Source organism: Eumetopias jubatus, unplaced genomic scaffold (assembly GCF_037043125.1).
Source record: "Eumetopias jubatus isolate StellerSeaLion01/CBP00866 unplaced genomic scaffold, mEumJub1_p1.0 scaffold_1, whole genome shotgun sequence".
Classification (NCBI taxonomy): domain Eukaryota; kingdom Metazoa; phylum Chordata; class Mammalia; order Carnivora; family Otariidae; genus Eumetopias; species Eumetopias jubatus.
This window is the reverse complement of record NW_028274807.1, coordinates 171,548,440-171,562,418: the sequence shown is the minus strand read 5'-3', so window position 1 is coordinate 171,562,418 and position 13,979 is coordinate 171,548,440. Positions and strand designations below refer to the sequence as shown.

General features: G+C 46.3%; 1 pseudogene; it reads left to right on the top strand.

Annotated features, from left to right (window-relative positions):
• Positions 1-5,320: 5,320 nt before the first annotated feature.
• On the top strand, positions 5,321-13,154 carry LOC114207634 (transient receptor potential cation channel subfamily V member 5-like; annotated as a pseudogene).
• Positions 13,155-13,979: the final 825 nt, after the last annotated feature.

The following is a 13,979-nucleotide window of genomic DNA, read 5'->3' as shown; positions in this document are numbered from 1 at the left end:
TTTAAAGAGGTGATTAAAGAAATAATAATAAAAATAAAGAGGTGATTAATGTAAAATGAAGTCATATGGGTGGGCTGTCATCCAAAATGACTGATGGTCTTATAAGAAGAGGAGATTAGGACACAGATAGACAAACTCGGAGGGGAGACCGTGTCACCCACAGAGAAAAGGTGGCCAGCTACAAGCCAAGAAGAGAGGCCTCCCAAGAAGCCAACCCTGCTGGCACGTTAATCTTGAACTTCCAGCCTTCAGGACTCTGAGAAAATAAAATTGCATTGTTTAAGCCACCCAGACTATAACATTTTGTTATGGCAGCCCTAGTAAACTGATACGTCATTTATAAGTGAAGGGACTTACTCTTAGCCAATCTTTATACATCATGACTTAGAAGAGTTGCCTGCTTTGGGTTTGAGTGGCTAAATCTTTTTTTTTTTTTAAGATTTATTTGTTTATTTATTTTTGTGAGAGAGACAGTGAGTGAGAGAGAGAGCTAGCACAAGCAGAGGGGAGGGGCAGAGGGACAAGCAGGCTCCCTTCTCAGGTGATGCGGGACTTGATCCCAGGACCCTGGGATCATGACCTGAGCCAAAGGCAGATGCTTAACCAACTGAACCACCCAGGTGCCCTTGAATAGATAATTCTAAGTGAGGACAGAGGAATTTAGGGGCATGCTCTCTACTCTAGTCAATCCATGGCCAGCCACTTAAGTAGGCCTTGGATCTCAACACTCTAGGAGCCCAGTGAGACCTCTCTGAAACCCTCCTTTTCTTATCTCCATCTCCCAGGCTCCCTACGTCCATTCAGGTCATGGCTCCCATGCTTGCATGCAGGGTCTGGCCCTTTGTTTCATTTAATCTCTAGTGTGGCTTCTCTGTCTAGTTCCACTGAGGGATGAGGCATGAGTCTTAAAGGCAATGTGAGCAGGGGATAAGAATTCTGTACAATAGTCTGGTCTTAGAATGAATTATTTAGAAATGATTCAGACTTTTCACAGCGCAAAGGTTAAGCTTTTATTGGTAAATCTCTATACCTCCCATCACTTTCTCTATCAGAGTCTCTATTCTTTTATTTGAATGTATCAGTTTGTGTCAGGAAAGCCTATATTGGATGGCAGCAATAAATAGCCCCCAAATCTCATTGTTTAACACAATCAAGTCTATTTCTTGCTCATGCTATGTTTGTAATGTTTGCTTCAGGAACCTCTGTTCATCATAGTCACTGGGGAATCCAAATTGGTGGAGGCTCCATCTATTTTTCATTGATGGCCCAGGCAGGGCAAGAGTGTGGAAAATCATACTGGCACGTACAAGCCTTTGCCTGGAAATGATACACAGCACTTCCACTAACATTTCATTGACGAAAGCAAGCCAAATATGCATATCTTATGTCAAAGGAGGTAGGGAAGTGCAATCCTATCATGTGCCTAGAAAGCAAGAATGCAAATAATTGCAAACAGCCCTGATAACCACCATGGAGGACACCTTTGACCTCCAATAACTGTCCACAAGTGGCTAAAACAATGAGATTTATTATTTTATATAACAAGGAGCCCAAATATCAGGGAGTTGCTGGCTTAATTCATTCACTGGCCAGACATCATCATCCAACACACATGTTCCTTTTGTTTTCTGCCCTGCTGTTCTCAGTTTGTTGACTTAACCTTGTAAGATGGCTTTCTTCGTGGTCTAAAGATGGCTGCTTTGGGGACCCCTGAGTGGTTGGGTCAGTTAAGCATCTGCCTTCCTCTCAGGTCATGACCCCAGGGTCTTGGGATCAAGTCCTGCATTGGGATCCTTGCTCAGTGGGGAGCCTGCTTCTCCCTCTGCCTCTGCCCCTCCCCTGCTTGTGCTCTCCCTCTCTCTGACAAATAGATAAATAAAATCTTAAAAAAAAAAAGGCTGCCTTCTTTAGTTACTGCATACAGATGACAATGCTCAGAGATAGAAAGGGACACATACCTGTCTCGTATCCTTTTTTTAAAACAACGAAAACCTTCCCAGAGGCTCCCGAGCAGATTTTCCCCATTTCCTTGGCCAGAACTGTATCATGTGCTCTTGTCTAAATGACCCGCTTGCCGGGAGGATCAAGACTGCCAGGACTGGCTCAAGTGAAACACGATCCATTCCCTAAGACTGCCTAAAGGGCAGTCCTGCTGTCCCCCCAGAGAATATGGCCACTTAAAGGAGAATGAACCAAACTAGGATCTTGTTTCTGAGACAAAAGGAGTACAGAATCACAGCTGAGTAGAAAACTAACAGTGTCTGCTGCCCCAGGCTACTAAAGGGAGAGCTGAGTATGAGGAAGTGAGAGGGAAAACCATTCTGAATCTTCCCATTAAACGTACGAGGCAGGTTTTCTTGCCCTGTTTCACAGATAAGAAATGTGGCATTAGGTATACATCAGACTCCAAAGTCCAAACTTGGCCTGCCTGTTTCTCCATCAAGTTCAGTTACAGAGTGGGATGTCAGAATAAGTTTTTAAAAAGTCCTTTGGGGAAGGCAGAAGAAGTCCATCAACTGTCAGCCCTGGTACAAATAGGATTTCCATGATCCAAGTGGCTACTCACTGAATTCCTTACTGACGTCAACCAAAGATCCCTTTTTAACTAGGAGTGCCCACTTTGTGGCAAAGAAAAACGAGCAGGTGTGCTAATCTGCAACTATATCCGGGACTAAATTTACCTAGAAAAGGAGTGTGGCCAAGCTGTCTTTGAGGCAACTCTCCATTATTGTAGGGTTCAGGCAAAATGTCTTATGACTCTCACACCACCAAATTTTTTATTAGCTTCATCTCCATAAGAAATATTGGCATCAATTTAAAATTCAGCCCTTCCCTCAGCCTTTGCTGATAGCCACACTGATAAATATCCTAAGAGCCCAAACTTAAGAATTCAGCTGGTGGGGTCAAAATATGGGGCAAGCAGGTCTTAGGAAGACTCCAGGGTAGAGCAGAGAAGTGTCCACTGACATGCGGTACTTTCTTTCACATTGGACCTCATAGCCTGCTCTCAGTTGCTGCCTGACTCCTGCCTGGGCAATTCACTTCAAACCTCTAGCCAGATCATAAAGAAGCCCGGGGTCTGGTCCTGCCTACACCTAATAGGTGGCACTACCTTTTTTGGAGACCTTCCTAAAGTGCCAGGCATTGGGTTAAGGACATTGCTGATACTATCACACGTAATTCTACTCTAACCCTTGGAAGTAGGTGGCTTTCCCATGGATGAAGCTCAAGGAAACTAAGCCACCCATCCAAAGTCGTAAGGAGGTGGTTGAATGGGATTTTATCTCAGGTCCGGTTGCAGACTTAATGGCCTTCACTGCTATACCCTACTTCCTCTGTTTACTTGAAGTACTTGAGTCTTTTTTAAACCCCCATGAGAAGTCTACCAGGTGGATATGGACATGACTACCTTATATCAGCTCAGAGAAATTACAAAAAGTTTGCCTCAAGTTTTCCAGTCAATAAATAGGGGAGCCAGGATTTGAACCCGGATCTAAATGGCCCCCACCCAGAGTCTCCTCATGCATGAATTGCCTCCCCCTGTACATGAGCTGCTGATCCTAGCATCACCAATTCCTGAGTGAGCTACCATCTGGATAACCAGCTTCTTTATAATAGAGAATTGCCATACTTAAAAAATCATGACAGAAAAGATGTTTGCCATTACAAACTTGTTTTGAGATATACACATATATACACATATATATGTATGTACACACACACACACACACACACACATATATATATAATTTTTTTCTCTCTTTGAAGTCACTGCAGGTTTTCTAAAGGAGTCTTCTCCTATTAAACATGCCCCATCCACATTCCCCAGGTCTCTTCAGGTCAGCATGTTAAAAAAAAAAAAAGATTTGAACTTGTCATTCAGCTCTCACTCTGTATGAATCATAACAAGACTCTACATGGGGAAATAGCCTAGTTCTAGGAACTGGTAATAGAAGCTGGGGTTTGTCACCTTCATGGGTGCATCTCAAATCCTGCTTGGGTGCTTCTGGGGCCTATGTGATGGTACACCCTTGACCCAGGGAGAACTGAGCAATTGGGTCATGGCCACGTCAACTGACAGATGGCCTGGTCACACACACACCTGCCGCTGTGACCAGACCCCGGGCAGAGGCCAAAGAGTAGAGAAGAGTCTTCAGAGGGATGGCCTCTCCTTCCCGTTAAGATGATATTTTTAAATCAGGGCTAAGAATATAAAGACAACAATAACAACAGGATGTAACATTCATTGAACACTTAGCTACGATTATTCTCCTTGGTCTTGTTGCTACTGCTAGTCCTTTAACGAACTAATTAACCACCAAAGTACTCTGTAAGTAGCATTTATTTAGCATTTATAAGTATAAGCAGCAATTATTCTTGCAACAATGTGTGGCACTTAAGAGATCAGGCTGCAGAGACAAAGAGACCTGAGTTTGACGCCTACTGTCACCTCTCACTGGTCATGCGGGTCTGGGAAGTTACTTCAACTTGCCTCAGTTGTCCTCATCTGTGAAACGGAGACAATAAAAGTGTCTGTTCCCATAGAGCTGTTGGGAGGATTGGATAAGCTCATGTAGGTGAAGCGTGCAAGAGCATAGTTGCTGGCTCAGCATGGGGGCTCAGTGACTCGAGGATCAGAAGCCAAATGCTGGGAAAATGCCATTTCTGTGCCTTCAACAAGAGCCAGACTTCCAGGGCCAACTGTTCTCTGCCTGCACCCTGTGAGCACCTACAAGGATCTGAGCTTCCCAACAGTGATGATGCAGGAGGAAAAACAAACACTGAAAAAATCTCTAGACATAAACTGGTGTCTTGCCCATGAGCCAGAAAATGGTGCTCAGGTGTCTTGCTTGGCAGGGGTTTCTTTGTGTGGTGGTGGTGGTGGGATAGTGGAGGATTTAAGGAGGAGGAGAGAAATCTGTTTTTCAGCTTTCATTTCTGCCTAGGATTTCGTACCAAATATATTTTCTCACCAGCAAGATCAAAGGGATGGTGCACCTGACATCATTCATGGCATCCTGTTGGAGCGCAGGGAGGAGAGGGAAATAAATCACAGTATTTGCTACCACAGTCATTTGCGTCTGAGAGAAGAGGATGACATAAATCTTCACTGTGAGCTAGGCCTTGAAGTAGGGTGAGAAGTTGCTGCAAAATGAATATTCAATCAGGAATGTTGGTGACCTGGTTTTCTTAAGAGTGGAGTTAGTCTATGGATCTGATTATCTTTTAGGACAAACCCAGTAACCCTAACCTGAGTTTTGGGGCTCCTTTCCTCTTCCCATCCAGTTTCTTTTCTACTGACATCTACTGAGGGCTAACCATGTACCAGGTACCGGGCTGCCTAGCAGAGGATATGGGGTAATGGACTCCATGTAGTGTCTACCCTCAGGAATGTCCAGTCTCGTGGGAGAGTGTAGCTGAATCCTACATAGAATACTAATTATAATTGCATGAGATGTGAAGAGGCAAAAGGCCAGAACTGATAAGGACAAGACTAAGTGGGAGAGCCCCGCACCTAACCTGGGAGTTCAGGGACAGCCTTACTGAGGAAGTGATGTTTGAACCAAGACCTGAAGGGTGAGCAGCAATTAGCCAGGCAAAGAGTGGGTGGTGGGGATGTGGGTGGGGGAGCTTCACATTTTCGAGAAACAAGGAAATGGCCAGTGTGGCTGGAGCTCAGAACACAAAGGGAAGAGTGACGTGATATGGAGCTGGTAAGGGGGAAGGAGCCAGGGCTGGCCTACTTTCCTCTTACTTTGTATGACTCCTGTTTAGTTCTGCTATGTCCAGCTCCTAGAGGGGAGAAGGCAGGCCCGCCCTTCCTGTTGTGGGGCCACAGGTCTGCAGGCCAGCAGAGTACTCCCCTGGGTCTGGCCGAGACCTCCTCCCAGTGCGCCATGGTGCCCGGTGGCTGTCTGGCCCCTCGGTTCTCTTCCCACCGTGGTAGGCCGGTGAGGCTTTCTCCTAGTTGTCCTAGGAGCTCAATGGCCCCCAGGCACCGAGACCAGTGCCTTCCTCACTCAGAGGTTTCAGGAGCCTTGGTTCAGCTGCTAGGCTGATCTGGTTTCCTCTTGTGAAAGGTACTGCCTGTGATCTTGTGCCACAGTATAGAAACCAAGTCCCCACTTCCTACCCTGGCTCCAGGGTTCCGTTCCTTTTCTCTATATCATCCTTGATAGTGAGAATGGTACCTTTTACAAGACCTTCCCGGTCAGCTCATACAACTAGGGTTGATCTGTGCCTACTCAGCATCAAGTACTCCAGGGGAGAAAGGGGAAAAAAACTAGATAGTCCCAGGGGCGCCTGGGTGGCTCAGTCGTTAAGCATCTGCCTTCGGCTCAGGTCATGATCCTAGGGTCCTGGGATCGAGCCCCACCTCAGGCTCCCTGCTCAGTGGGGAGCCTGCTTCTCCCTCTCCCTCTGCCTATTTGTGCTCTTCTCTATCTCTCTGTCAAATAAATCAATACAATATTTTTAAAAATTAAAAAAAAACTAGACACTCCTACTCTTGAGCAGCTCACAGGCCCCCCAGGCACCATGCTAAGCACCTTACCTATGACCTCATCTCATGCCCAGGACAACCTCATGTGATAGAGACTATCATTAGTGCCCATTTTATAGATGAAGAAACTGATTCAAAGGGAAATAATACAACTGGCCCCAAGGTCACACTTATCAGTGGAGGGGCTGGGATTTGAACCTGCTTAATCCTAAGGCCAAAATTCTTTTTTTTTTTTTTTTTTTTTAAGATTTTATCTATTTGACAGAGAGAGACACAGCGAGAGAGGGAACACAAGCAGGGGGAGTGGGAGAGGGAGAAGCAGGCTTCCCGCGGAGCAGGGAGCCCGATGTGGGGCTCAATCCCAGGACCCTGGGATCATGACCTGAGCCGAAGGCAGACGCTTAACGACTGAGCCACCCAGGCACCCCTAAGGCTAAAATTCCTAACCAATACCCTCTATCATCTCTACTCATCTCTCTCTCTCTCTCTGAATTTCTAGAGGTGTCCTTACACTGTGATTCTTTCTTCAACAACTGGGGCCTTGTCCTGTGGGTGGAATCCTGCCATACACCCCCATGTTTTCCTGTGGCTACAGCTTACCTTCCTGTTCTAGCATGCCCTATTGTGTCTTACGGGGCCACTCTGTCCGTGTCATCTGTTGGCCTAGTTTCCTGCTGTCACTATGTATTTCCCTAGTACTGTGTGCTCTTTGGAGCTGGAGTTTCACCAACTGCCTGAGGTTAAGCATACCACTCAAAGGGGCAGGATTGTTCTTTTCTGGAGCTAATGTCATTTCTTCTGCTGCTACCCCTTGGATTCCCAGCTGGGTGGTAGAGTACAGACTGGGCATTGCAGTAACCTCCCCAAAATGTCTGAGAGACCTGAAGTTCTCCTAAGAGCTGCAACTTTAAAGAAGTGCTTCTCAAAGGCGATAGTACCGTCCTCAGGGGATGTTTCCTTGTGAGGGCACTTTTGGTTTTCGTAGGGATTGCAGGGGTGTGGAGGTGGAGATGGGAAAGTCTCATGTCCTACTGGTTTTGGGGGCCACTGTGAGGCAGGCCTGTGGGGCAAGAGTTGTCTTGAGTCCCTGAGGGTTTGAAATGTCCCACCATGGGGCACCTGGGTGACTCAGCCTGTTAAGCATCGGCCTTTGACCCAGGTCACGATCCCAGGGTCCCCTGAGGCAGGCTTCCTCCTCAGTGGGGAGTCTGCTTCTCCCTCTCCCTCTGCCCCTCCACCCCACTCATGCACTCTCTCTCTCAAATGAATAATAAACTCTTAAAAAAAAAAAAAAAGAAAGTAATGTCCCACCATACATTTACCACGGTGAGAACTTACTTTCCATTACCTTACCATAGGTCCTCACTCTCTTTCTCCCATATAAACAGAAATACCAGTATGGTTTTAATAACCACAAAGCTTCCCAGTATGGTACTACTGCATAAATGAAAGCAAGCCTCTATCACTTTACTAAGAGTTGTCCGCCATTTTGGAAAATGACATCATTAATGGCAGTACCATGCTTGGGATCTGAATCATTAGTGCCACACAGTTGCATCAGTCTTTACTTATAGCTGTTTCATTTGTGGACATTTTATGTATGCCTTTTTAGTCCTTATTTGGAAATAGCACATATAAAGCGAAATGGTCAACAACTTTCTGTTGAGCATTGTCTCACTCTTCTGAAATCCAGATGTCTTCGTTAAAAGTAGGGGCAAATAGGGGCGCCTGGGTGGCTCAGTCGTTAAGCGTCTGCCTTCGGCTCAGGTCATGGTTCCAGGTCCTGGGATCGAGCCCCGCATCGAGCCCCGCATCGGGCTCCCTGCTCTGCGGGAAGCCTGCTTCTCCCTCTCCCACTCCCCCTGCTTGTGTTCCCTTTCTCGCTGTGTCTCTCTCTGTCAAATAAATAAATAAAATTAAAAAAAAAAAGTAGGGGCAAATATTTGACTTCTCACTGTCTTCCTAAATCATCTGAGCACTTTTGTATTGAAATGCATATTGTACTATAAATCATATCTTTTGTTTCTTCCTTACATGAAATTTAGAGCAATATACTGATTCTTAGAAATGTTTGTAGGTATTATATTCTCTATGAATTTCTGTTCAGTGTAGTAAAGGCAATGTAAAGGCAACAAAAATATTTCTTTTAAGAAAAAGGGGTTGTGATAAAACTAAAAACTCCGGTTTTAAGGAAATGAGAATGACTTTTTTGGGGGGGTGCCAGATTTTATACACCATATAAATGATAGTCATCCAGGCCTTTTTGGCAACCAAAGACTTATTTCATTTGCTATTTTTTCTCCAAAGACTTTTGGTATTCTTTTGGAAATATCTTCAGAGGCAGGCAGGATTTTATTTGTCCCGCCCTTCTTGAAGAATTTTCTATGGTTTTGCTTGTTGAAAAAGATTTTGTTTTTTGAAAAGAGCCAAAAATTTTTCAGAGCAAATTCTTGAGACCAAGGTCAGTGATCAAGCTCGCTGATGATATTCTTGGTCACAGACTGTGAGGTTTGGGGGCAGGGATTGTGTTTTATCCATCTCTGCCACTCCACAGCACTTAGTACGTGGCATACAGTAGATGCGCAGTATTGGGTTGAACAAGATTTTGTCAAATATGCGATGTAAGCTTGGGGTAAAAGAATTGAATCAATGCTTGTGTATTGTACTGAATTTAAGTGATACAGAAGTGTGCGGTATAACTAAGTAAAACCTCCTCTGGGTGTCAGTGAAAACATTTAAAAGATGGTATGTCATGAGCACAGTCCATTAAGAGTGAACACTACCTTTAATTTGAAGAAATAGGATTTTATCAATACTGTTCTAAAATGTGGTCTTTTCCATTTCCTGTATCATAGCCCATTTCGAACAATGTCATGATCAAGTATTTGAATAGCTTTGTTCTGAAGGAAATTCAGAGCAAGAATGCCAAAGGGGTTTTGAAGATAGGAAGACAAGAGGGCAATTTTAATGGAAAACATGCTTTTATATATTTAAGTTCTTATGGATGCATTTTTCCTTCTCTTTTGAAATGTACTGGAACTTTGGAGTTGGTTTGATTTGAGTTCAAATTCCATTAGGAAAGAAGAGCTTATGGTCTAGTGTGGGAGACCAACACCAAACTAGGAAACAAGTAAGGAGACAGCATCCATGTCGTTTACAATTGTGGTGCATGTTCTGAAGGCTTAGAGACTGGAAGGAGGCCACTGTAGATAGAGTCATCAGGGAAGGCCTCTCTGTGCCGATAACTCCTGAATCAAGACCAGAGATCATGCAAAAGCCATGAGGTAGGAATGGGCTCGGGGTACTTGAGAAGCCCCATGGGGACTCTTCTAGGACCAGGAGAGTCCTAGAAGGTGAAATCAGACGGGCAAGCAGGGGCCAGACTTTGTAGGGTCTTGTAGGCCTACAAGAACTCCAGGAGTTTGAGTTTTATTCTAAAGGGAGTAACTTCAGACACCTGGATGGCTCAGCAGGTTAAGCGTCTGCCTTCAGCTCAGGTCATGATCCCAGGGTCCTGGGATCAAGTCCCGCATTGGGCTCCCTGCTCAGGGAGGAGCCTGCTTTGCCTTCTGCCTGCTGCTCCCCCTGCTTGTGAGCTCTCTCTCTCTCTCTCTCTCTGTCTGACAAATAAATAAAATCTTAAAAAAAGAAAAAGAAGTTCTAAGAATTTCCTTTATAAAGGAAAATAGATAAATAAATAAATAAATAAATAAATAAATAAATAAATAAAGGGAGTGACTTGTTCTGATTTGATTTTAGAGGAGGACAAAGGTCAAAGCACAGGTTTTCAGCTGCAAAAGAGGATGACAGCTTGGATGAAGGAGGTGCCCTGGAGATGGAGAGAGGTAAACAGGTTCGAGATCTCTTTCTGAGGTAGAACCACCAAGATTTGCTGACAGAGTGATGTGATGTGCGTGTGTGTGTGCGCGCGCATATGTGCATGCGTGCGTATGAGAAAGGGATCACTAAAGGACAAACGCCTAGGGTTTGGGCTTGAATAACTGTGTGGGTGATGGTGTTATTTATAGAAAGAGGGAAGCAGGCGAAGAACAAGTTTGGGAGACAAAGGGTCAGGGAAATGAGAATTTCTTTTCAGTCAAATTCATTTTGAAATGCCTCTTTGATGCTCGAGTGTGGTATCAAGTAGACAGATAAATACAGAGGTTCAGGGATGGGTCTGTCTTGAGATGTACATTTCAGAGTTATCCACAGCCAGATATATTTAAAGCCAAGGGAGTTGACATTGAAGGTAGTTGTCTGTATTTTCCAGTTTGTAAACATCTTTGTTGCCAAGTTTCTAAGTGATACGAAAAAGAACGTAAAGAGAGGGAGTAGGGAGGGGAGAGAGACGAAGAGTGCACAATTCCAATGGTATCTATAGGCTATGTCTTGCAACAAAATGAGTGGCCACACACGTGCACACGCACGCGCACACACACACACAGACACACCCCGCAGCTGCAAACTGCAAGCTGCATACTGCAAGCTGCATACACAAGTCACATGGAAGATACACTCACTCTCAGTCCCAACCCCAAACAGACCCTGCCTCTTCCTCAGCTGCTGCTAAGTCCTTGGTGGCATTGCATATAACAGTCCTCTGGGACAATCTCGAGGCAGCCATGTGCTGACAGAAGCTGCCCCGGAGCTGGTCAAGGAGCCCACCATGGGCGAGCCTTCCATAGGTTGGACCGCTCTGTACATAGCCATCGTGAACCAGAATGTGCACTCCGTGTGAGCCCTGCTTGCCCACAGGGCCAGCATCTCTGCAAGAGCTACAGGCACAGCTGTCCACCATAGCCCCTGCAACCTTATCTACTTTGGGGAGCACCCTTTGTCCTTGGCTGCCTGTGTGGGCAGTGAGGAGATCATGAGGCTGCTCACCAAGCATGGAGCCAGTGTCTGGGCCCTGGACACCCTGGGAAAGACCATCTTACACATCCTCATCCTCCAGCCCAACAAAACCTTTGCCTGCCAGATGAACACCCTGCTGCTGTCCCCCAATGGGCGCAGCGACCACCTGCAGTCCTGGGACCTCAAGCATGCCCAATCACCAGGGTCTCACCCCCTTCAAGCTGGCTGGTGTGGAGGCCAAGCCTGCAATGTTCCAGCACCTGATGCAGAAGCCAAAGCACATACAGTGGAATTATGGGCCACTGACCTCCACTCTCTATGACCTCACAGAGATCAACTCCTGGGGAGAAGAGGTGTGCTTTCTAGAGCTCATGATCTCCCCCAGGAAGCAGGAGGCTCACCAGATCCTGGACCAGACCCCAGTGAAGCAGCTAGTGAGCTTCAAGTGGAAGAAATATGGGCAGTGGTACTTCTATGTTCTCACTCTACATAATCTGCTACGTCTACTTCCCCTTCAAGTTCCGTATGGACAACTGCACAGATTCCTGAGATAACACCATTTTCCAACAGAAACCTCTGCAGGAGGCCTATGTGACTCACCGGGATAACGTCTGGCTGGTGCGGGAGTTGGTGACCATCCTTGGAACTGTGGTCATCCCACTTCTAGAGATCCTGGGCATTTTCAGTGTTGGTGCCTCTTGCTATTTGGGAAAGACTGTCCTCTGGGGGCTGTTCTGTGTCATTGTCATCACCTATGCCTGCATGGTGCTTGTGAACATGAGGATGTGGCTCTCCAACATGAATGGAGAGATGGTGCCCATGTCCGTCGCCCTGGTGCTGGGTTGGTGCAGTGTTATGTACCTCGCTGGAGGATTCCAGATGCTCTGTCCTTTCACCATCATGATCCAGAAGATGATTTTTGGTTTTATTTTATTTTATTTTATTTTATTTTATAAAGTAATGTCTACACCTAACATGGGGCTTGAACTCATAAGCCAGAGGTCAAGAGTTGCATGTTCTACTGACTGAACCAGCCAGGCACTCCTAGAAGATGATTTTTGGAGACGTGACACCTTTCTGCCAGCTGATGGCTTTGTTATTCTGGGGCTTGCCTCAGAATTCTATGTCATTTTCCAGAGAGAGAACCCAGCCAATCTGGGACAATTCCACCACTACCCCATGGCACTGTTCAACACCTTTCAGCTTTTCCTCACCATCATGGATGGGCCTGCCAACTATGAAGTGAACTTGCCCTTCACATTTGGCATCATTTACTCTGTCTTTGCTGTCATTGCCACACTGCTTATGCTCAACCTGTTTATCACCATGAAGGATGACACACACGGGAAGGTGGCCCATGAGCGGGACGAGCTCTGGAAGGCCCAGGTCTGGCCACCATGGTGATGCTGGAGAGGAAGCTTCTTCACTTGCTGTGGTCTTGCTCTGGGATCTGTCAATGCCAGTATGGGCTGGGGGACCACTGGTTCCTACAAGACAAGAACCACCATGATCAAAATCCTCTGTGGGTGCTTCACTATGTGGAAGCTTTCAAGAGCTCAGATAAGGAGCATGAGCAAGAGCAGCTTTCTGAGAAACAGCCCTCTACTTCTGTGATTGAAAGTGGGACCCTAGCCAGAGCCTCCCTGGCCATCCCAACCCCTCCCTGTGCTGGACCACACCTCACAGCAATAGCAGTTACCAGGACTGGGAGATCCTGTGTCACAACACCCTGGGACACGTGAGTCTCAGACTGGATCTTGGCGAGGGGGATGGAGAGGAAAATACCTATCATTTATGATGAGGACCCCTGTTACTGTGGATCTGTGAGCTTGGGTGGGACCAGGTAGGCCTGGGTGGAGAATGGTACTAAATTTCATGCCTGTTAATCATGGGAGGGGGTAGACAGAATAATTATTTTTTTTCTTTTAAGATTTTATTTGAGAGAGAGAGCACACAGTGGGGGGAAGGAACAAGGGGAGAGGGAGAAGCAGACTCCCCACTGAGCAGGGAGCGCAATGCGGGGCTCGATCCCAGAACCCTGGGATCATGACCTGAGCAGAAAGCAGATGCTTAACCAACTGAGCCACCCAGGCGCCCCCAGAATAATTCTTAAAGGCCATGTTTCACTGTGCACATCAGCATTTCCGGAGATGGGCAATGGGCATCTGTTGTTCCACGTATCCTCTGGGTTCCTGAAAGTCCCACATCTTGGGAAAAGAAGGTATCTTTGCAAAAAAGTGGGACTTTGTCATCGAAGGTGTGAGATAAGGATGCTAGCTAGACTAATGTCTAGACCGTCTTTCTTTCTGTTCATGCAGGTACTAGAAAGTAGTAAGCTTGCCTGGTTCAACAGAGCTGAATGTGGGCAGAGCCAGGTATGGCACTGAGGTCGTGGCCTTCCCTTTTTCCTAAACTCCTGGAGGACTCTCTCCCCACCTAGCAACCAAACCCCTCCTAGAAAACTGCAAGATTCTCTCGGGTGCTTGGGTGGCTCATTGAGTTAAGCGTCTGCCTTTGGCTCAAGTTATGATCCCAGGGTCCTGGGATCGAGCCCCATAACAGGCTCCCTGCTCAGCAGGGGTCTGCTTCTCCCTTTCCCTCTGCCTGCCTCTCTCTTTCAAGT